This window comes from Sminthopsis crassicaudata, chromosome 3 (genome assembly GCF_048593235.1).
Source record: "Sminthopsis crassicaudata isolate SCR6 chromosome 3, ASM4859323v1, whole genome shotgun sequence".
Classification (NCBI taxonomy): Eukaryota; Metazoa; Chordata; class Mammalia; order Dasyuromorphia; family Dasyuridae; genus Sminthopsis; species Sminthopsis crassicaudata.
Window position 1 is genome coordinate 83,073,167 of NC_133619.1, and position 23,754 is coordinate 83,096,920.

Consider the following 23,754-nt stretch of genomic DNA (forward strand, 5'->3'; position numbering starts at 1 on the left):
GTAAATTAGTAACATGAAGCTCCTGGTCTCTCTTTTTCCTATAAATTTATCTTGTTGCTCCTGGCTCTCTGTTAATGTCTTCTAGAACTTAGCCCACTCCAGGTTGTTATAATTACAATAAACTTTGCCCCATTGACTTGGATATGCATTCTAGCCTGCAAATTCTTTTGAGATACCTCATGACACTGCTCTGTGACCCCAAGCTTTTGGGTCCCCTTTCCCAACCTCAATCATAGCAGCTGCAAAAGCATAGAAATGGAGAACCATTTCCTAGGAATTAAAAAAAAAAACAAAAAAAAAACTTGATCTTAATAACCCAGAATTTAATAAACTTGAGAACATAAATTAATAAGGGAAAAATTCCCTATTTGACAAGAAAAAGCTTAGCAGAAATTAGATTCAGAACACATTGTATAGAGCAAAATAAACTAAAAACAAATATGTGGCTTAAATATTAAAGGCCACACCCCCAAAAAGAACAAGCTGAAAAAAATTAGATCAGATATTTTTCACAGCTATGACTGAGTCAACTTTTAACCAAAGAGGAAATCATAAAAGATAAGATAGGTAACTTTATTTAGAAACAAAATTGAGAAACTTTTGACATAAAAAGAAGGTATTAAAAAAAAAAATCTTTGCATCAAATTTCTCTGACAATCTTGATATCCAGGCTTAGGATATCTTAACAAAAGGAACTTAGCAAAAATAAATAAATAAATAAAATAAGACTAAAAGCCATTTCCCAAATGATAAATAATCAGAACCATGAAAACACACAGTTCTCAAAAAAAAAAGAATTTCATTCTATTAACAGTCATATCAAAGAAGAAAAATTCAAATCATAAAATCCTCTAATTTTACCTCACAGCCAACAAATTAGCACAAGATGCACAAAAGTTCAATCAATCATAAACTAACACAATTTGAGTCTTTTATCTATTAAACAGATACATACTATTTAAAAGCCTATTCCCTGAATGTAGCTCATGGAATATATGAATTTGGAATTCACTCTCCCATCAAGGAAATAATGTCATCCCCAGAACAAACACTTCATTCCTGTAAACAATGATCTGACCTTTCCCACCCCCTTGGGACACACAAGCACAGACATTTTGTATACATTTACTGAGAATGAACTATATCCAAAATACTGTTTTATGTTTCTTAGTATGCCTTAAGATTACTAGTACGTGTAAGTACTCACTTGTTGACTAACAGAAAGGAAAAAAACTCTTGTGATGAATAATAGTTTTAAAGCTTTAGCACATACAGTAGAATCTTAATACCCATTCTTTCCTTTCTCTTCCTCTTCCATTCCCTATCTGAAAAACTAAGAGTAAATTATAGTTCTCCCATCAAAGAATCAGAAGATCTCAGAGTAGAAGGGAACTTAGAGGTCATTTAGCCTATCTGAAGCAAGCATGCCCTCTACAACATCCCATGATGTTCCTGTGGTTGCTTTAACATCTTCACTTCATTACCTTAAGAAGAGATCTAGTCCATTTTTGGACAGCTCTCAACATGAATGCCATAGAACTGCACTATTTTACAACTGAGGAAATGACTTACCCAGTCTTGTAAAGTTAGTTGTGATTTTCATCTCTCAGGAAACTGAATCAGAGACAGATTAAGTGACTAATATAGGATCAAACAAGTAGTAAGGGAATGAGGCAGAATTCACTCTCAGATCTTCCTAACTCCATTCCATTCCAGCTCCCACTGGCTTTTAAATTATAGACTCCTCTAGGGCTAGGACTGTTTTTACCCTGGTAGTAGCCCAGTGCTGAATATTGCATAATAAGAATTAAAATGATTTTTCATTTATTCATTTATTGTGACAAATTTAAAAAACAGCTGCTACAACAACTAGCATGAAGTTTTGCAATAGGCTTTACATGTGTTACTTCATTTGATTTTCAACAACTTGGATGATAAGAGCTATTGTTACTCCCATTTATATATTTATATTTATGGGGATATATTTATATTACCATTTGAGGCTCAGAGAGTTAGTTGCCCAAGATCACAGAGCTAGTAAGTGTCTGAGGCAGGATTTGAGCGCAGGTCTTATTGACTGGAAGCCTTGGGCTTCTATAGAGAACTTTAGAGTTTGTCAAATAACCCTGTGAAGAAGGCAGCACAAGTATCATTATTTTATATTACACAATGATTTCCTTTTTCAGAAGCATTTTTTTTTTTGAGAGGAAAGGAAGCAAACAGTCAAGAAATAATTATTAAATGTCCTAAGTTTTAGGAAATTTGTCAGGCACAGGTAATAAAATGATAAAAAAGTGAAACAGGAACATTTTTTCCTCTCCAGAGGAAGAAAATCCAAATCATACTTTTCTATTTTTACTAAAGCCTTTATTAATAATTTTTCTTATGTCTAAAGTTCCATCAACAGGACCAAAATAAGTCTCTATTGGCCCATGTTTTTCAGTGATTTGTAATTAGTCTAGGACTACTTTTTTTCCAATTAAAAATGATTAATGCTTAAAGAAAAGGACCAGATGCTTGGCCTAGGATGAACACAAATACAAGTATAAACAAAAAGTTTCCTTTGCTTGACCTCTTTTTTAGGGCATTTAGGTAACTCAGAACATTCCAGGAACACCCTGGGACTATATACTAAGTCCATCCATAGGAAAGAGGGCCATGACCTCGGTTTTCATAGCTGTATTTCAATATAATTGTTTTTCTTTGTAATCCTATGGATTTTACTCTGTGCATTTAAAACCACTCTAAGGACTCCACGTTGCCAAAAAAAAAAAAAAAAAAAAAGGTGGGTGGGGTGGGGTGATTGAGGAGGGTCATCCATGACAAATAAAACAAATTAAGAATCCCTGCTATCAATCTATACAAATTTATACAAATGTGAATTATTCTCATTGTTTCCCTTTTTTGTTGATCTAAAATATAATCAGTAATGTCTAATAAATGAACGAAAAGTATTTATTAAATCCGACAAGAACTTCATTCCATCAACAGTTTTAATTAAAAAAAAAAAAAAAAAAAAAAAAAAAACAAGCTTTGTGTGGTCCACAAGCTCCAAGTAAATAGTTCTCAACTTCAAACTCGGACTACTGCAGCGGCGGAAGTCTAGGCCCGCAGCCTCCGGGTCCTCAGGTAAATGACTCACTGACTACCAGCTAAATTTAACTGTGCTGGGACAGGGAGAAGGGACCAAGGCTCCCTGGTACTCACGGGGCGGGAGGCTCGGGCATCCAGCGCTCTGTATCGGCAGCGGAGCTGAACCTCAGGGGAGACGTAGAAATAACAGTTTGTAATTTTCCAACGCAACAGTTGCTACGCGCTTGAGACTGTCTCGTTCTACAAGCTAAGAAGACGAAACAGGAAGCAGGAAATTTTAGGTGGGTCAGAAAGTTTGCGAAGCATAACCGGAGTGGTTTGTTTTAGCTCCTAGAGTTTGATTCCGTTCTGGAATTGGTTGTGGCAGATTATTTCTCATCATTCCGGTTTTAGGGAGGATATAAAAGGGTGGGGGAAACCACAGTATAAATGCACCCAGAAGCCAACTCAGTATTCTGGGGCTGACTGCTTGCTCTCCAGAGCGAAGTGTCCGCTTCGAATTTCTTACGTAAAGCCTAAATTCTCGAGACTGAAGCGTAAGAATGGAAATTTCCCCTAGAGAAGCCCCCGCATCTACAGTTTTCCGCCCGGTTTCTGACTCCCACGCCCTGAAAATGACTCAGTCTCAAAATACATCCTCATTAAGAGAATGAGGTGGGTGGGGATGAAGCAAGCCCAAAGGTTTTCCCGTGGGGACTCAGGAAAAGGGAGTAGATCCCCGAATAATTTTTATTTGGAATTTCAAAAAGATCCCAATCTGGTCACCCCGCCCACTTTTAAATACACAGAGACATAGATATATACACATATACATACACACACACTTCTACTGGGACAGCATTTAGAGGGAGAGGGATAAGGAGTGGCTTGTAGTCCAAAAATTTTTAAAGAAAAATCCTTTTTGAAAATAACGCCCTCCATTATGTACTAAAAAGTCTAAACTTTTCTAGGTCCTCTTATTTTACTTCAAATTTGTATTTTCTCGGCTTAATCTTCCAATAGTTCCTTCAGAAACTGAGTGTTCACACTAACAATGCTGCCCTTTGTTTTCTCAGTGCCTAGGTCTACTATAATCCCGGCCAGAATGCCTCCTAGCTGAACTGTTGGACTCTTACCCAATTCAAAAGTCACTTCCTCTGTTTAATTTAACTGATGTATATCAAGTATCTAACAAGCACAGGGTCATAATGCTAAGCCTAGGTATACAAGCTCCTTTTTTTCTCAAGATTATGATCTCCTTGGGGGAGAGGAGAGATGCAAATTAATATAAGACCGAGTGGTTTAAAAGAAAAGATCCAGGCAAAATTCTTCAAGAAAATTTTAGGAGCCATGATCATTTTCAAGAAAAGCCTCCAGAAGGAAAGCTTCCCTTCTCTTCCCTATCTATTTCACATTCACCCAAACTGCTTTCTTTCCAGCCTTGAACAAAAATAGCATTAACTTATTACATAATATATTGTATTGTAATTATTTGTGTGACTGTGTATATCTCCATGTGGGCAGAAACCACTTAATCCTTGCTGAGCTGGAAGAGAACCCTTAGAGTTCAAATTCTTCATTAGAAATAGAGGTGTTGCTATTTCTGTTTCCTGACCAGATTCTCCCAAAAATCATAGAATTAGAAAGGATCTCTGAAGTCTAAATCAAAATAGAGTGAGAATCCCTTCTAAAACATTTTTGACAAGCAAGCATGAATTCAGTGCTAGAAAGGATATATATATACATATATATATATATGTATGTATAATATACATCAAATTGCTTTTTTTTTTTCCTTAATGAAGAGGAGTGAAAGAGAGGGACAGAGAAAGAATTAGGAATTCAAAAAAAAATTAATGTTAAAAAATGATTTTACATGTAATGGGGGGGAATAAAAGAATAAAAAAATTTTAAAAAGAAAGAAAAAGTCATCCATTCCAATCTTTTCATTTTAGAGATAATGAAAAAGAACTAGAGAATGTGAAATCAACTCAAGGCACAAAAGTACTTAACAGACCCTGAATCAGAACCTAGATTTTTTTTTTCCTTTAGATGCAATGGTTTTCATCAGTAAGCATCATATATAATGGGGATAACCTGGAACCATTCCCAATAAGATCAGGAGTAAAACAAGGTTGCCCACTATCACCATTACTATTCAATATTGTATTAGAAATGCTAGCTTCGGCAATAAGTGATGAAAAAGAGATTAAAGGAATTAAGAGTAAGTAATGAGAAAACTAAATTATCACTCTTTGCAGATGATATGATGTTATATTTAGTTTTTCCACGATCATTTGATGAATCCATTATCTGATTCTAGATTGACACCTGCCAGTGAGGAGGAGCCCTAGTTTGCTCAGAAGCAAGCCATTCATTCCTCTTTTGGACAGCTCCACTTATTAGGAAGATTTTCTTTTTTCTGAATCTTTCTACCAAGCCAGACAAGACAAATCCAACTCTTTTTCCACATGCTAGCCTTACAAATATTTGAAGATGGTTATTTGGGCTTGGTTATTTCACATTGCTCTCCTGCACAAGGACAACAAGAGATGTAAAATGTTTCCAAGATCACGCTGCACTTTACCCCTCCTCTAGTCCTGCTCAGTAATGTGAAACTCAAAAGTGAACAAAATACTTTTTGTTTTGTTCTGGGCAATAAGCCACTCTTAATGAAGCTTAGAATGGAATTAGCTTTTTTTTTTCTTTTCTTTTTTTTTTTTGGGGGGGGGGCTATTGTGTCACTGTTAATTCATCTTGACCTTAATTTAAAGTCCACTAAAACTTTTAAGACACAAAATCTTTGTCTTCCTCCCTCTGTAATACTGTACTTGTGAAGTTAATTACTTGAACCCAAGATTAAAAAGCCTTAACTTTTCTTGTCCATCCCAGGGAAAGGCAAATTTCCTGTCTATTTCAGTGGGCCATACAGTTTTGAAATTAAAAAAAATAAAACTACAATAGAAATAATAAAAACATTTCAGTTTATAAATGAAGGACAATGGGTTCAGAATTTTTCTTATACTACCAGACAGACAGCTAGATGGCAAGGAATCTGGAAAACTCACCTTTCTGAATTCAAATCTGGCCTTGAGTACTTAGATCTGTGACCCTGTTTCAGGCACAAATCTAAACATTTTTATTAATTTAATATTATTGAGGCAGCTAGGTGGTATAGTAGATAGAGTGCTGGGCCTGGAATAGGGAAAATCTGACCTCAGATCTCAGACTCCTGGACAAGTCACTTAAATCTGGCTCTCTCGGTGATTAGCCAACAATAGGTCTCAGCCCAAACTTCAGAGTGAATGTAAATAACAGTTGCTTCTGTTTTGACCAGAAGCCCTTGGAGTCTTCCTCTCTCAAATTGTTGTTTTGCAGCTGTTTGGACATGTATACATATATAGTATTTAATTTATACTTTAACATATTTAACATGTATTGGTCAACCTGCCATCTGGTGGGGGGGGCGGGGAGGAAGGAGGGGAAAAATTAGAACAAAAGGTTTGGCAATTGTCAATGTTGTAAAATTACCCATGCATATATCTGGTAAATAAAAACTATTAAAATAAAAAAATTTTTTTTTAATTGTTGTTTTGTTTTGTTTTGTTACAAAGTAAAATAAGCCATTCTTTGCCTCATGTCTTACGCCTTAATTATTGAGTGGGAGTTGCCTTAGATAAATTGAGGCTTGAAAAAGACCTAGCTTAAAAAGACCAAAGTCATCTGGGGCCTTCCTGATTTGTAACTGGCCACTGGACCCACATAGTTCTGGAGGGAAAAGTGAGGCTAATGACTGCACAGCCCTATTTCACTTCAAGTCATGATATCATCTCCCTGATGTCATGTCCTCTTCAACAATGAAGGATAAACAACATTCAAGATTCCTAAAAATGTTATATCAGATTGGCACATCAGAAAGCACAAAGAGACTTTGATGACTTGAGCATCTCTCTCAAGCAGACAACAATGGAATTTAGAAGAAAGGAAGAAAACAAGACTATTGTGTTCAGTGCCCTAACCTTATACATTTTGGGTTTTTTGGAAACCACTAGTCATCAACTTATTGATTATTAGCCTAACTAATAAATTGTTAATTGCCCAGAAACTTTGTCTTTTAAGGATTTTTCATTTCTACAAAACAACTCCTGGGAGACAGGTACTTTTATAAACCCCAAATTTACAGTTGAGGAAACTGAGGCAGGCAGAGGTTAAGAGATTTGCCAGAAATCAATCAGTCTGCCTAACTTCTGATTTAAGTTAAATTCTTCCTGAATCTAGGCCTAGTATTTTATCCACTACATCACCTAGCTGCCTCAAAAAAGTTAAATTAATAAAAAGTATTTAAATTTATACTTAAAGCCCAGAGTACAATATTTATATTTTTCTTTGACAATTGGTCTCACAAAAAAGACTGGTATGGCAACTAATCTTCTGGCCAATCAGAATCTTTCAAGTTTCAGTTCAGGTGCTCCCTTCTCCAAGATATTTCTCCTTGTCTCCCAAGTTATTAGTGCCTTTCCTTTTTCAACTCAACTTGTATTGTGCAAATGTTTGTAGCAGCCCTTTTTGTAGTGGCAAGGAACTGGAAATTGAATGAATGCCCATCTGTTGGGAAATAGCTGAATAAGTTATGATATTAATATAATGGAATATCATTGTTCCATAAGAAATGATGAGCAGACTAATTTCAAAAAAGCCTGGAAAGACTTATCTGAACTGCTGCTAAGTGAAGTGAGTAGAACCAAAAGAACATTGTGCACAGTAACAAGATTATGTGATGATCAGCTGTGATGGACTTAGTTCCTTTCAACCATAGTGACTCAAGGCAATTCTGATAGGTTTTAGAAAGTGCCATCTGCATCTAGAGAAAGAACTATGGAGACTGAATGTGGATCAAAGCATAGTATTTTCATCTTTTTTTCTTTCTCATGATTTTCCCTTTTGATCTTATTTTTCTTATATAGTATGACAAATATAGAAACATGTTTAGAAGAATTGCACATGTTTAACCTATTTCAGATTGTGTGCTATCTTGGAGGGAAGAAGACCTTGGGGGTAGGGGGAAGAGGAAGAAAAATTTGGAACATGGTTTTGCAGAGGTGAATGTTGAAAAAAACTATCTTTACATGTATTTGGAAAAACAAACACTTAAAAAAAAACTAATTTGTATTACATTTATCTATCAAAAAATATGTTGCATTCTCTCCCATAAAATGTAAATTCACAAGACCTGCATCAGTTTGTCTTTGTATCCTCAGTAAATAGAATTTAGTAGTTACCAAATGTTTGTTGAATTAAGGAGTCTCCTTAACACCTAGACTAGAGGTCTAAAAATATATGTTCTGTATTTGTCACAAAATAATAACGTATGAGACCTGAAAGGGACCTTAGGAGCCATCTAGGACCATCCAATACATGAAATGAAATCCTGAAATAATGATTGTCCAACTTTTGCTTGAAAACTCCCAAGAAAGAGCCACCTTGCAAGGCAGTTCCATTTCACTTTTGGACAGTAACTGCTTATCAATGGTGGCATATGATTTTATTTTATTGTATTTTAAATTTTTCAATGGTTCCTTATTTTTCCAAATACATAGTTTTCAACATTCATTTTTGTAAAACTTTGTGTTCAAAATTTTTTCCCTTTCTCTCTTACCTCCCCCTCCCCAAGACAGGGAGGGAGCAATCTGATGTAAGTTAAATATGTGCATTTTTTTTTGCTGCCTTATTTATTTATTAATGCAACTTTTTCTTTTCAAAATACATGCAAAGATAGTTTTCAAAATTAACTCTTGCAAAACCTTGTGTTCCAAATTTTTCTCTCTCCCTTCTCCTTATTTCCCTCCCCTAGAAAGCAAATGATCCAATATAGGTTAAACATATGCAATTTTTCTAAACATATTTCCACATTTATCATGCTGCACAAGAAAAATCAGATCAAAAAAGAAAAAAACAATGAGAAAGGGAAAAAAACAAGCAAGCAACAATTTTTTTAAAAATGAAAATACTATGTTATGATCCATATTCAGTTCGCATAGTCCTCCCTCTGGATGCAGATGGCTCTCTCAGTCACAAATCTATTGGAAATGGCCTGAATCATCTCTTTGTTGAAGAGCCAGGTCCATCAGAGTTAATCATCACATAATGTTTTGTGTACAAAGTTTTTTTGGTTTTACTCACTTCAGTCAGCATCGGTTAATGTAAATCCTTCCAGGCTTTTCTGAAATCAGCCTGCTCATCATTTCTTATATTCCATTACATTCAAATTGCACAACTTATTCAACCATTCTCCAACTGATGGGTATTCACTCAATTCCAATTCATTGCCACTACAAAAAAGAGCTGCTTGCTACAAGCATTATTTTGCACATGTGGGTCCTTTTCCTTTTTTTATGATCTCTTTGGGATATAAACCCAGGAGTAATAATGAACAGCTTTAATTGTTAAGAAATGTTTTCTGACCCCAAACCTAAATGTGTCTCTTTGTTGCATCCTTTTTCTGTTCTCTGGATGCAGAGAACATATCTAATCTCATCTCCATCAGCTGCCTTTTAGGTTTGGTCATCTCTACCAGAAATTGTAGCTTGTGAAAGCCTACATGTCTTGGTGCCTTCTATTCTAAATTCTACTTACTGAGGATACAAAGACAAACTGATGCAGGTCTTGTGAATTTACATGTTAAAATAAAACTGTAGGGTAGGACTTTAAAAGAGGCCTGAAATAATGAAAAGATAATGATAAATATTGGAGAGGATGTGGGAAAACTGGGACACTAATACATTGTTGATGGAATTAGGAGCCAACCATTCTGGAAAGCAATTTGGAACTATGCCCAAAGGACTATCAAACTATGCATACCCTTTAATCCAGCAGTTTCTCTACTATATCTATATCCCAAAGAGATCATAAAAAAGGGAAAAGGACCCACATGTGCAAAAATGTTTGTAGCAGCCCTTTTTGTAGGGGCAAGAAACTAGAAATTGAGTGGATGCCTATCTGTTGGAAAATACCTAAATAAGTTATGATATATTAATATAATGGAATATCATTGTTCCATAAGAAATGATGAGCAGACTGATTTCAGAAAAGCCTGGAAAGACTTATCTGAACTGCTGCTAAGTGAAGTGAGTAGAACCAGGAGAACATTGTACATAGCAACAAGATTATGCAATGATCAACTCTAATGGATTTGGCTTTTTTCAGTAATGAGGTGATTCAGGCCAAATCCAATAGACTTGTAATGGAGAGAACTATCTGCATTCAAAAAGAAGACTCTGGGAATTGATTATGAATTACAACATAGATTTTTTCACCTTTTTTTATTGTTGTTTGTTTGCTTTTTTTCTCATTTTTTTTCTTTTTGATCTGATTTTTCTTATGCAGCATGATAATTTTGGAAATACATATAAGAAATTGCACAAGTTTAACATATAATGGATTACTTACTGTAGGTGAGGGAGAGAGGAAAAGGGAGGGAGAAAAATTTGGAAGCAAGGTTTTGCAAGTTGAAACTAGATTTACATGTATTTTGAAAATAAAAAGCTATTTTTAATAAACACTGATTAAGCAGTTATTATCTGCAAGATACTGGCTAACCTCTGGCTGAACATATAAAGAAAGACAAAAAAGTTTGCCTTCAATGAATTCACAATCTAATGGGGGAGACAACATACAAATAGCTATATGCAAACAAGATATCTTTTTTTTTAAATAGTTTTTATTTACCAGATATATGCATGGGTAATTTTACAACATTGACAATTGCCAAACCGTTTGTTCTAATTTTTCCCCTCCTTCCCCCCCCCCCAAGATAGCAGGTTGGCCACTACATGTTAAATATGTTAAAATATAAATTAAATACAATATATGCATACATGTCCAAACAGTTGTTTTGCTGTACAAAAGAATCAGACTTTGAAACTGTGTACAATTAGCCTGTGAAGGAAATCCAAAATGCAAGTGGACAAAAATAGAGGGATTGGGAATTCCATGTAGTGGTTCATAGTCATCTCCAGAGTTCTTTCTCTGGGTGTAGCTGGTTCAGTTGATTACTGCTCCATTGGAACTGATTTGGTTCATCTCATTGTTGAAGAGGGCCAGATTCATCAGAATTGATCCTCATATAGTATTGTTGTTGAAGTATATAATGATCTCCTGGTCCTGCTCATTTCACTCAGCATCAGATCATGTAAGTCTCTCCAGGCCTTTCTGAATGTTGGTCATTTCTTACAGAACAATAATATTCCATAACATTCATATACCATAATTTATTCAGCCATTCTCCAATTGATGGGAATCCACTCAGTTTTCAGTTTCTAGCCTCTACAAAAAGGGCTGCCACAAACATTTTGGCACATAGAGGTCCCTTTCCCTTCTTTAAGATCTCTTTGGGATATAAGCCCAGTAGTAACACTGCTGGGTCAAAGGGTATGCACAGTTTGATAACTTTTTGAGCATAGTTCCAAACTGTTCTCCAGAATGGCTGGATGTATTTACAATTCCACCAACAATGTATCAGTGTCCCTGGCAAACAAGATATCTTAGAGAGGAGGGAAGCAATAGCATTTAGGGAAAACAGGAAATTGTGGACTTTTTTGTTTTGTTTTGTTTTTTGTTTTTGTTTTCTTTTGCTTTGTTTTACAAAAGGTGGAATTTTTAGTTGAAACTTGAAAAAAGTCAGGAAGTAGTGACAAAGAGGAAGAGAATTCCAGACATGAAGGACAGTCAGTGAAAATTCATACTCAAGAAATAAGTGTGTTGTTTAAGTAACAGTAAAGAAGTTATTGTCACTGGATTACAGGTATGTGGTGGTTATGAGAGAGGTGGAGTAAAATATAAGATTAGAAAGGTAGAAGGTCAGGTAATAAAGAACTTTAAAAAGCCAATCAGAGAATTTTATTTGATCCTAGAATCAATAGAAGCCCTGGAGGTTATTGATTGAGAATAGAGAGGGCATGGTAAAACATGAATTTTAAGATCACTTAAACAGCTGAGTAGAGAATGGCTTGTAGAGGGGAAAGACTCAAGGAAGGATACATATTTTATATATTTTTCCCTCAAGGTTTCAGCTTTCCTGAACTTCTTAGCTTTTAACCTGTTTAACTAAGTTAAAATTTTTTCTATTACATTTCATAGTTAACAGATTGTTTTCTACCTCCATTTACCCTCCTCATCCATTAAAAAGGGAAGAAATACTTTGCATATGAATTCATATTAGCTCTGTTTCCCCCACCACCACCCCAAGAAAGGTAAGAAATTTTTTAAAAAGAGAAAAAAATGCTTAAGTCTGCACTCTCATTTCATCTGTTCTCTGTCTGGAGGTAGATACCATTTTCCCTATCATCAGTCCTTTGGAAATGATCACAGTTACTAGTCTTTCATAAAAGATTATCTTTACAATATTGCTGTTACTATATACATTGTTCCTCTACTTCTGCTAACTTTGCTTTAGGTTAGTTCATATACATGTATACTTATATTGTATTTAACTTATACTTTAACACATTTAACATGTATTGGTCAACCTGCTATCTGGGGAAGGGGTAGGGGGAAGGAGGGGAAAAGTTGGAACAAAAGGTTTTGCAATTGTCAATGCTAAAAAAAAAACCTATGCATATATCTGGTAAATAAAAAGCTATACTTAAAAAAAAAATAAGATTAGTTCATATAAATCTTACTATATTTTTCTCAAAGCATCCCTTTCATTTCCTACAGTGCAATAATAATCCATCATATTCATAACTTGTTAAGCCATTCTCTAATCTATGAGCATCCCATTTCCAATACTTTACCACTGCAAAAAAAAAATTCTGTTATTAATATTTTTGTACATATAGTCTCTTTTCCTGTGTTTTTCTCTCTTTAAATACTTAGAAGCACTATTTCTGGGTCAAAGAATATGCCTAATTTTATACTTCTTTGGGCATAATCCCAAATTGTACCAGAATTGGTTGTACCAGTTCACACATATTTTCCCACACCCCCTCTAGCATTTGTATTTTCCTTTTTTGTCATCTTAGCCAATCTGATAAGCATAAAGTAATACTTAGAGTTGTTTTAATTTAAATCTTTCTAATTATTGATGATTTAGAGAATTTTTTCATATGACTTGAATAAATTGGATTTCTTCCTCTGAAAACTTCCTACTCATATCCCTTGACTTTTTGTCATTTGAGAAATGGCTTTTATTCTATACATACTTAGCTTTGTTTCCTACTGTTCTTCCAATTTTGGCTGCATTGGTTTTGTTTGTGTAAAACCTTTTTTAATTTTATGTAAATAAAAGCATTTTATCTTTTGTTTGGTCATGATCTCTCCCTCTTAACTATAGATTTGACAAGTAATTTCTTGCATAATCCACTATCCCACTTAAGAAATCAATTTTTATTTCTAAATTTTTTACACATCTTTCCTTATTTTGTTATACAGTGTAAGAAGTTGATCCATGTCCAGTTTCTTCCAGATTACTTTCCACTTCCTAGGAATTTTTGTTAAATAGTGAGTTCTTGCCCCAATAGCTGGCATAATTTGGTTTATCAAACATGGATATTGTGTACCTAATTTTTTTCCACTGCTCAACCACTATTTTTTAACCATTATTAGACTGCTTTGATTACAGCTTTGTAGTATAATATAAATATAGTACTGCTAGGCCCACTTCACATTTTTATTTCATTGATTCCCTTTTAACCTTTTGTTCTTCCAGATCAATTTTGTTATGTTTTAGCTCTATAAAATAATTCTTTGGTAGTTTGAATGATATGACCCCAATATACAAATTAATTTGGGTAGTATTATTATCTTATTATATTGGCTTTTCCTACCAATGAGTAATAAATGTTTCTCCAATTATTTAAATCTTTAAGACATGAAGGTTGTTTTATAAGTGTTCACATATGATTCCTGTGTGTATTTTGGCACGTCTGTTTTTGAGCCTTTTAAATAGAATTTCTTTCTCTTCCTGTTTGGTTTTGTTGAACATATATAAAAATCAAATGATTTTTGTGGGTGTATTTTATATCCTGTAACTTTGCTGATGTTGGTGTTTCAACTAGTTTTTTAGTTGGTTAAGTAAACATAATTTCTGCAAAGTGATAGTTTTGTTTCCTCATTGCCTGTGACTATTCTTTCAATTTTTCTTCTTGTCTTATTGTTGTAGATAACATTTCTAGTGCAATATTAAATATTAATAGTAATAAAGAACACTCTTGCTGCGTCTTTGAACTTACTAGAAACATTCTTATCCCCCCCTAAGAGATAATACTTGCTCTTGGTTTTAGATAAATACTACTTATAATTTTAAGGAAAGTTCCGTTTACTTTCTAGTGCATTTAATAGGAATAAGTGTTGTATTTTTTCAATAGCTTTTTTCTAAATTTATTGAAGTAATCATGATTTTTTGTTTTTGCTATTGATACAGTAAATTAATATTATATTTTTTCTAATATTGAACCAATCCTTCTTTTCTGGTATAAATCCAGTCTGGTCATATACACACATAAACACTCTCTCTCTCTCTCTCTCTCTCTCTCTCTCTCTGTATATATATATATAATATTTATGTGTGTCTGTGAAATCTTGCTCTAATCTCCCTATTAATATTTAATTATTTTTTGTATCACCATTCATTATGGAAAGCTTTCTTTCTCTGTTTTAACTCTTCCTGTTTAAGCATCAATCAAAAACCATATTTTTAATCATAAAAGGAATATGATAAGGACTCCTTCTTTACCTAGTTTTTCCAGTTTATATGCTCTTAGAATTATTTGTTCAATGAATGTTTGTACAATTCACCTATAAATCCACTTGGTCCTAGGATTTTTGTGTGTTTCAGACAATTGGAGTAAAGTGAGTTGTCCAGAGTCACACAGTTAGGAAATGTTAAGTCTGAGGCCTGAATTTGAACTCAGGTCCTTCTGGCCAGTACTCTTATCTACTATACCATCTAGCTGCCCCTGGGATTTTTTTTTCTTAAAGAGATCATTTATGACTTGTTTACTTGCATTTTCTTTTTTATATCTATTTTGTAAGGAGTTATATGCTTTTTCCATTTCATCAAGCCAATTTTTTAAAGTTTTATTCAGATAATTTCAGGTTTTCCTTTTCTATACCCTTTTGCAAAGATCCCATTTCCTTTCCCATTTTTCTTCTAACTCTCTTTTAAGATCCTTTTTTGAATTCTTCCAGGACAGCTTTGTGAAAGAGGGCAACTCATATCACCCTTTGGGGTTTTATTTGGAACTGATTTGCCTTTAGGATCCTTAGGGTTTGAGGTCTGTTCTCTTTCTCCATAAAAGCTGTCAAGAGTTCTTTTGCTTTCTTGCTCATTTTTTTTTTTTTTTTTTAAGATTGAGGTTACGGCTAGTTTAGTTTTCCCTGGTGCTGATGATGCTGACTGACTTCTGGTACTGAGTAGGCATGGCCAGGTCCCTCATTCTTTGGGGCTCAGTGGCTCACAGTTTGCCTTTTGTATTAGTTTTGGGGTATCTTACAGTAAATTTGCTGAACCATCGGCTTTCAACAGAACAGAATAGCCAAAGAGCCTCACAGTAGAGTCCCCAGTGCACTGATGCTAAGTCCTGGCTTCCTGCCCCAGCTCCTTGCCCTGGGCTCCCTCCTCTGAAGTCTGGGCTCAGCAGTCTCTCCCCCTGCCTGATTGAAACAGACTTTTTCTGAAGTTTTTCCAAAGTATCATCTTATGGAAATTTGTTGTACTCCAAATATTTGTGGGTTCTGTTACTCCAAAACCATTTCAGAGGCTTAATCTGCTGTTGATTTGAGGGAAATTTGGAGGAGGTCACATAGAGATTTATCTACTTGCTACCATCTTGGTTCAGCTCTCTCTTTCATTTCCTAAGATAGGGTTTTTAAAAGTATTCTATTTCACCTTCTGTTAATCTGAGCAATTTATATTTTTTAAGTTATTCATCCTTTTCTTTTAGATTATCAGTTTTATAGACATAGTGATACTAATATTGCTCTTATTTCATGTTTATTGGCTTTATATTTTCCTTTCCATTTTTGATACTGGTTTGATTTTTTTCTTTCTTTTTAAAAATCAAATTAACTAATGGTTCATCTGTTTCATTGTTATTCTTTTCTTTACAAAACTAACTCCTAATTTTATTTATTAGCTCATTAATTTTTTCTTCTGGTTTTATTAATTCACCTTTTATTTTTCAGGATTTCTCTCTTGGTGTTTAATTGGTAGATTTAAACTTGTTTTTCTAGTTCTTTTTCATTTTTCTAAAGTTATTCATTGATATGTTGCTCCTCTCTTTTATTGATGTAAGCTTTTGTAGATATAAAACTGTATCCCACAAATTTTGTTATTTTCATTGTTGTCATTATCTTAAATTAAAATGACTGTTTCTATTATTTGTTCTTGGAACCACTCATTCTTTAGGATTAGGTAGGTTATTTAGTTTCCAGAAGATCAGGAACAGTGGGAGTATCAACTCCTAATTCTTGAATAATCATGACACTCAGTGCAGCCTTAGATCAGATTAGTATTTTTGGCTATCCTATCATCCTGCTCTACTAAATCATTGAGCTTTTGTTCCATTTAAATCTTTCAGAACATTTACCTATACATACAGGTATGAGTTTTATTTATCCAAATATAAGACTTTAACTTTATCCTTACTGTAATTTCATTTTATTAATTCAGTCCAATCCTCTAGCCTGTCAAAATTCTTTTACATCCCGAATGTCATTCAATATATTATGTATCCCTTCCAGCTTTGTATCACCTGCAAATTGGATGAATATTCATCTTGTCTTTATATTAGTCCTTAGTAAGATTATTAAATAGCACAAATTCAATCTTTGTACTTTGAGAATATATGAATGACAAATTCAGGCCAGATTAACATTGAACTTTGAGTGTGGCCATCCAATCAGATACTCAATTATGGTCCATAATGTCATAGTCCTCTTTAAGAACAAAGGAAAACAACAACCTTTTTGAGAAGGAGGAGAAGTTAGGGACCTAAGTGGAAGTGGCCAGTTGAGACACAAAGCTATCTATCTATCTATTTTTCTTTCTTTTTTTTTCTTCTTTTCTTTGTTTGTTTCTTTCTTTTACCCTCCTTCCTTCCTTCTTTCCTTGCCTTTTTTCCCCACCTTCTTCCTTCCCTCTTTCCTCCCTCTCTTCCTTTTTCTTTTTTTCTGAGAAAAGCCAAGATATCCCACTGCTTGCAGGGTCATCTCCTGCCATCCTGATCTAAATCTGGCCACTGGACCCAAATGGCATAAGAAGAGAAAGTGAGGCTGGTGACTTTGCAAAGCTCTTCCTCATTTAAATCCAATTATTTGCATGTCATAGCATCACCTCCCCAATGTTGTGCTCCTTTTTGAGAATGAAGGACAAATAGCCACAATGACAATTTCTATGCTTCAAAAAAATTTTGTTGAATATAATTTGGTATTGCATTAGGGTCGAAGAATATGCATTTAATATTTCTGCTTTTCTGCATTTGTTTGTGAGATTTTTAACACCTTAATACATGACCAATTTTTATAAAAGTGCCGGCTGAAAAAAGGTATATTCCATTCTATTACCATTCAATATTCCCTAGAGGTCTATCTAACTTTTCTAAAATTTTATTCATCTTCTTCTTTCTTGTTTATTTTTTGGTTAACTTTTATCTAGGTCTAAAAGAGATAAATTGATATCCTTCACTTATATACTCTATTTCCTCTCTCTCATTTCTTCTCCTAATTTTTCTTCTACTACTCTTATTTATTTGTTTTGTTTTGTTTTGTTTTGTTTTTTTGCTGAGGCAATTGGGGTCAAGTGACTTGCCCAGGGTCACACAGCTAGGAAGTGTTAAGTGTTTGAGGCCACATTTGAACTCGGGTCCCCTTGACTTCAGGACTGGTGCTCTATTCATTGAACTACCTAGCTGCTCCTTATTTGACTTTTTAAAGAGTATTTTTTTTTACTTTTAAAAAAAACTTTTCAATTCTTATAAAGAATTCTTGTGGGTTTTTCTGCTGTTGCTTTTGGGGGATCCAATCTGCATTTTACTTTGAGGTTTTGCTTATAGATGTTTTCTTGTCATTGTCTTCTGACTTTGTCTCTTGAGTTTGGCCACTACCATAGTAGCTTTTTATGATCAGGTTCTTTTTTTAAAATTCGTTTGTTTGCTCATTATTCAGGCCTACTTTTTGAGTTTGAACTTTATGTTAGAGTTGGGCTCTACTCATTTCTGAGAGGGATGACTTACGTTTGCTTTTACAACTCAGTCTAAAAGCCTGTAAGTTTTCTATGATTCCAATGTGGTGTAATCTGAAAAAAAAAAAGTTTGTTCATTGCCCTCCTCATCTGCACTCTGCTCTCCTCCTACTCTGATCCCTGCTCCCTTTTAATCACAATTATTTCTCTCTTCTCTGGAACTACAACTTGAAACTAGACAATAGAGCTGGGCAACAGAGATGCCAGACAGTACCCATTCCTGCTTCCAGAAGCAGTACAGAAGTCCCTTAGAATTTCTTTCTGCCCAGATATTGTCTCATTGTCCCTGAACACTAAGTAGTAACTATTGCTGTGTTCTGCTATGCTTCTGTCCATCCTGACTGTCCCACACTCCCAATGTCTGCAGACAGATCTTCCAAAGCTATTCTGGACCTAAAAAATTATTTACTGTGACTTCTTCCTGGCTTTTCTGTAGAGAATTCAGTTTGGTACATTTTCTAGGTAATTATGGAAAAGGTTTGAGGGAATCTGAAGCAATGTTGCTGACCTCTCATTTTGCCAATTTAACTCTATCCTTCAACAAATTTTTTATGAAGTCTTATCTTGTTCCAGGCACATCAACTTTATAACCTAGGAAATCTTTCTTCCCTTTTGTCCTAGAGCCAGAAAACAATCCAAACAAAAGTTTCCAAATAAAATTTCATTAAAAAGAATGCTTTTTCAAAAAAATTATGAATAAAACAAAATTGAATTTTAAAAAGAATGTTCTTCTCTTACATCAAATTCTACATTCTAAATAGATATGCAATATTAATATTAAAGATCAAACTAGTTTTAAAAATTAGAAGAGAAACAGATCATCTGTTTCTCACAAGTATAAGTAGTAATGTATCCCTAGCCAAACAAGTGATAGAGACAATTACAAAAAATAAAATAGATTGATTACTTGAAACTGAAAAGTTCTACATGCATTGTTGGCAGAATTGTGCAATGATCTAGCCATTCTGTACAGCAATTTGAAATTATGCCCAAAGGGTTATAAGACTGTGCATATCCTTTGCTCCAGCACTATCTCTACTGGATCTGTATTTCAAAGAGATCATGGAAGAGGGAAAAAGACCTATATGTGCAAAAATGTTTGTGGCAGCTCTTTTTGTAGTAATAAGGAACTGGAGACTGAGAGGCTGCCCATAAGTTGGGGAATGGCTAAATAAATTATGCTGTATGAATGTAATGGAATACTATTGTTCTAAAAAAAAATGATGAGCAGGCTGATTTCAGAGAAGGCTGGCAAGACATACATGAACAAATGAGCAGAACCAGGAGAATATTGTACAGAGTAACAAGATTGTGTGATGATTGTGATGATCACTGGCAAATGCCAATCCCAATCAGAAAGAGAACTATGGAAACTGAATGTAAATTGAAGGATAGTATTTTCAACTTTATAACCTAGGAAATCTTTCTTCCCTTTTGTCCTAGAGCCAGAAAACAATCCAAACAACAGTTTCCAAATAAAATTTCATTAAAAAGAATGCTTTTTGGGTTTCTTTTTTTCTTTCTCACTTTTTTTTCCCTTTTTGGTCTTGTTTTTCTTACACAACATGACAAATATGGAAATATGTTTAAAAGGATTGCACATATTTAATCTATATCAAAGTGCTTGCTGTCTTGGGGAGAAGGAAAGTAAATAAGATAGGGAGAAAAATTTGGAACACAAAATTTTACAAAAATGAATGTTAAACAGGATGATTTCAGAAAGGCCTGGAGAGATTTACATGAACTGATGCTGAGTGAAATGAGTAGGACCAGGAGATCATTATATACTTCAACAACAATACTATATGATGATCAATTCTGATGGACGAGGCCTTCTTCAACAATGAGATGAACCAGATCAGTTCCAATAGAGCAGTAATGAACTGAACCAGCTACACCCAGCGAAAGAACTCTGGGAAATGACCGTGAACCACTACATAGAATTCCCAATCCCTCTATTTTTGTCTACCTGCATTTTGAATTTCCTTCACAGGCTAATTGTACACTATTTCAAAGTCCGATTCTTTTTGTTCTGCAAAATAACTGTTTGGACATGTATACATATATTGTATTTAATTTATACTTTAACATATTTAACATGTATTGGTCAACCTGCCATCTTGGGGGAGTGGGAGGGGAAAATTGGAACAGAAGGTTTGGCAATTGTCAATGTTGTAAAATTACTCATGCATATATCTGGTAAATAAAAACTATTAAAATATAACAAAAAAAAAAAAGAAAATTATCCATACATATGTTTTGAAAATAAAAAGCTTTAATAAAAAAAAAAAATTTTCTCCTGTAATTACAATAACCAAACTTAGCCTGTAGAGGAGACTAGAAGATGCACCTCTTTCCCTTCTTAGCAGAGATATGGAACACTTTCCATGGAATACATGGAAAAAAATCTGATGTTAATATAAAGTGTTCCATATAATAACATCAGATTTTTTCCAAGTCATTTAGTTTTGTTGAACTTCTGTCCACCCTCCTTATTATATGGGATGGTTTTCTGGGAGGTGAATGTGTGGGGAGAAAGATATATAAAGATACAGTTGAAAAGGTAAGTAGAGTAAAAAAAAAAAAACAAACGATATAAACATTTTTTAATTTAAAAAAGCAAACAAAATGCATATTCCTCACAATTCTCAAGGTAGATGTTAATGATAGTATTGTTTCCCCCTTTACAGAAGAAGAAAAAGAGGCCCAAGGAAACTATGACTCAGTTTCCTCATCTGTAAAAAAGATGAATTAAGGAGTGTTGAACAAGCTAAAATGATTTTTTAAGGTCCCTTCTAGCCATCAGCCCTATAAAAACTATTTGGAAGTAGCAACTTTGAGATATTTTCTTCTGAAGAGAAAACTGATCAACTTAGAAAGCTCAACAAACATGAATGGGACCCACCTCTCCCCTGATAAAAAGCCCACCATCAGGAATCCAGTTATAAAATAATAAAGAATAATCTTTGGTCTCTCCTCTCTCTGCACAGAATTATTTTTCCTCAACAACCAATCCTTCGCAAATGAAACCACACAAACACACCAGCTCCCAGGACTATTTAAATGAAAACTGCAAAGTTTTAGCTACCTGCGCATTAGTCATTAAGTTTCACTGTTATACAAAAGAAAAGGTTAAACTTTAGAGTACTAGCCCAGATTTCAGTGGGGCTAAAAGGCAAACAAAGACCAGGGCCGGAAATAAAACTTCCTCTTTCTATCCGGACAAGAAATCATTGGGACCTCCCAAGCGTAGGATGTCTCAATCCTTTTCCTGTCTCTTCTCCCTTCCAGGTCCAACAAGAAGCTAGGTGCGGGACTCTGTCAAAAAAAAAGGCCCAACAAAATAAAGATTTAAACATATAACAACCCACCTATGAATCAACTAAGATCCATGTGTCAACAGTTCGCCCTCCTGTCTCTCAAGGACCCACGAGAACGGAGCGTGTTTACAACATTAGGGAAAGGGAACTTAAAGAAAAAGGGGGAAGAAAGTAGGAGTAAGTAACTCACCCTCAAAGCTGAGGCCCCGGAGCTCCAGAATCCTAAAGTAGAAGTGAGGTTCTGGTCAGTGGGCTATTTGATCCACGCTGAGTCCAAGAGGCTGCCTCCTGCGCCCACTCCTCAGAACTTGGACAGCGACTTTTTACTAGAATTTTACACAATTTGTCTACCAACGAGCCTTCCCGGATCCTGGTGGTAAAAAGGTCTATCCCAGAGCTGCAAGGATTGCTGAGCAGGACCAATACAAAACTTGCAGATTCAGTCGCCGATCCGGTTTTGTCCACGCCCAGCACTAGTGTTCCATTGTTGGTGTCCAAGCTTGACGGTCTCTTGTGATTAGAAGGTTTTGATACCGTAGCTAGTTCAAAGTTATAAGGGTTGATGTTAACACAAAAGAAACCAATAAAAGTTATTTTTAAAAAAAACAAGCCATGGGGATTTCGAGCTGGAAAAGTCCCTAAAGGTTCTGTGTTGCTTACTCCCTGTGTGACTTTAGGTAAGTCACAGGTCTCAGTTTCCTTAGCTGAAAAAAGAAGAGATTGAACTCGTTGATCTTTAAGGTTCCTTCGAGTTCTAAATGTGGAGTCCTCTGAACATGCCATCTTATAAATTTTCACTCCTTTTACAAAGAAATAACACAAAGCCCTACGTGTTATAAATATTACTAGCTACCTTTATTCCAATTAAAGAGAAAAGAGTGGACTTTGGGGCAGAGGGGACAGTTGGAACTAGATGTGTGCAGTAATGGATGAACGTTTGGGAAAGTAGAATCATAGGACGTTTGTTCCAACTCCCCTCTGACTTCTGAATAATAGGTGACTCAGTTAACTGCTTCTCTTCTATAAAATGAGGAAATCTGCAGTCCCTTCCTGTTCTAATGGGATCTATGCATGAACAGCCAGTAGAGCTGTTTCATTAGTCATACGCACTGTAATACTCCACCCACTCAACCCTCGCACAAGTGAAAAGTCTAGTTTCAAGATGGTTTTCTAATGGAAAGCTGGGGGACCTTTTATTATGAAAGGTTAAAAATTTCCCCCATTTTTAATTTTTTTCCCTCAAATTCATCAAAATGGAATTTTTCTTTTCTTTTTTTGTGGTGTTAAAGCTATTTTGTGTTGAGCCACAACAATGTATATATTATGGAAATGTGGACTTATCTTTATTTGAAGTCTCAGATAATTTTTTTTTTTTTTTGAGGCTGGGATTAAGTGACTTGCCCAGGGTCACATAGCTAGGAAGTGTTAAGTGTCTGAGACCAGATTTGAACTCAGGTCCTCCTGAATTCAGAGCTGGTGCTCTATCCACTGTGCCATCTAGCTGCCGCAGTCTCAGATAAATTGATGTCCATTACTGTTTTTCCTGTTTGTTTGACTTTGGACAAGTCACTCCTCTGGACTTTCCTTTCCTAATTTATAAAATGTCAGGACTGGATTAGATGGTTGTTGAGATCCTTTCCACTTCTAAATCCATGATCTAAGAATTTGGTTTGAGTGAAATGGGAAACTGAGGATTTCTCAGAATAACTGCAGGAAATTCAAAACTCATCATGAAGGATCTGTTCATTATTAAGGCTCTGGGAAGAAGAGCAAAAAACTTGCTCTTCTAACAGAAATTCCTGAAATAACCTCCTGGACCTTTACTTAACTGCTTAGAGAAAATCATGACTAATTATTTAATGTCCTGGAGATATTCAAAAAATCTCCAAACTAACTATCTCTATTTGTTGATTGAGGAAGCCTGAGGTAAACTAAGTCTCCTCGGTTATTCTAGAAATCTTCTAACTCCTCTAGTTTAATGGATTACTTACCTCTAAATAAATCTAATTGTGAGGAATTATGTGATTTCTCATAAAATTATTAATCTTTAAGGTACATTGAACCTATAACCTAAATTTAGTTTATGAAGGTCTGATGGGTTTGGGAAAAGTAAATTCTTTGTAC

General features: G+C 34.8%; 1 protein-coding gene and 1 long non-coding RNA gene across 3 annotated transcripts in view; one reads left to right on the forward strand and one right to left on the reverse strand.

The window, feature by feature from the left end:
• Positions 1-22,552, reverse strand: part of CFLAR (CASP8 and FADD like apoptosis regulator) — a 70,656-nt gene extending 48,104 nt beyond the window's left edge. Inside the window, exon 1 of one of the 2 annotated variants that reach the window (XM_074299083.1) lies at positions 21,821-22,552. The gene's annotated coding sequence lies outside the window, so the exon portion shown is untranslated. Of the gene's footprint in view, positions 1-3,207; positions 3,705-21,820 lie in introns of those variants that run through there. The other variant, XM_074299081.1, reaches the window with a different exon arrangement.
• LOC141560595 (uncharacterized) lies at positions 3,069-6,657 on the forward strand. Its single transcript, XR_012487749.1, has 3 exons — positions 3,069-3,374; positions 5,125-5,296; positions 5,396-6,657. It is a non-coding gene; the product is annotated as an uncharacterized LOC141560595 (long non-coding RNA).
• Positions 22,553-23,754: the final 1,202 nt, after the last annotated feature.